The following is a 1145-nucleotide window of genomic DNA, read 5'->3' on the forward strand; positions in this document are numbered from 1 at the left end:
TTTTGTTCTTTTTCCAAGATGCATATAATTGAGTTAGTTTTATTGTGTTAAATGGTATCCTTAAATCTCTCTCTCTCTCTTTTTTACCAATGTATATATAGTGTCAGAATTATTGAAACTATTAGGAAAAGATCTGTGGTTTGAGAGCACTCCATAGCCATTATACATTTAGCAAAATACCTTAACTCCCACATTCTAAGAAGGAGGCAATTGAGCTACTAAAATTGTATTAAGTCAAATTAGACTCCTGTAGATTATTAAAAATAATCATTCACATATTTGTTAAATACAGTGAATGTGCTGAAATTGATTTATAATAATTAAATTCACTCTCTCATTGACAAATATTTAAAACCCGTACAATTGTAATCATAAAAATCAGTTTATTGTCAAGACTATACTTTCAGGGATCATTTCTATAGTTTGTTACTAGAGAAGTTTCTCTGATCGTGTTGAGCAGTGGTCCCCAACCCCCGGGCCATGGACCGGTACCGGTCCATGGGCCATTTGGTACCAGTCCGCAGAGAAAGAATAAATAACTTACATTATTTCCGTTTTATTTATATTTAAGTCTGAATGATGTTTTTATTTTTAAAAAATGACCAGATTCCCTCTGTTACATCGTCTAAGACTCACTCTTGACGCTTGTCTCGGTCACGTGATACATTTATCCGTCCCACCCTAAAGGCAGTCCGTGAAAATATTTTCTGACATTAAACCGGTCCATGGCCCAAAAAAGGATTGGGGACCACTGGTGTAGAGTACCCGAAACCACGAGGAGGAGTTGCCGTGTTCTCTCCTGAGCGTGAAGCCAGCTCTTGGTGTTGCTTGTGCATCTGCCTTTTGCCATTGATGATCGTTCTTCTCTTCCTTTGGGAGAGTAAGAGGGAGAGAATGCAGTCGGAGTGGTAAAAAAAAAAATTAGTTTATTGTCTTCAATATTATAATCTATCCTAAGTATGCCATGAAAGGTGAATCTGAAAGTATTTTTTAATATAAATTTTGACAGTAATATTACTGTTTTATAAATTGTAATTTTTTTTAAAAAAAGAACCATACAATCTTTCAAACAATCAGGAGAGTTTTTTTTGGTTTTGTTTTGTTTTATTATCACAGTGGACATAGAAGTATAGAAAATACAAAGA

At 34.4% G+C, this 1145-nt stretch overlaps 2 pseudogenes; both read left to right on the forward strand.

The window, feature by feature from the left end:
- Positions 1 to 391: 391 nt before the first annotated feature.
- LOC136407225 (small nucleolar RNA U3) lies at positions 392 to 478 on the forward strand (annotated as a pseudogene).
- Positions 479 to 726: 248 nt separating this feature from the next.
- LOC136407223 (small nucleolar RNA U3) lies at positions 727 to 910 on the forward strand (annotated as a pseudogene).
- The last annotated feature ends 235 nt before the right edge of the window (positions 911 to 1145 follow it).

This window comes from Saccopteryx leptura, chromosome 5 (genome assembly GCF_036850995.1).
Source record: "Saccopteryx leptura isolate mSacLep1 chromosome 5, mSacLep1_pri_phased_curated, whole genome shotgun sequence".
Taxonomy (NCBI): domain Eukaryota; kingdom Metazoa; phylum Chordata; class Mammalia; order Chiroptera; family Emballonuridae; genus Saccopteryx; species Saccopteryx leptura.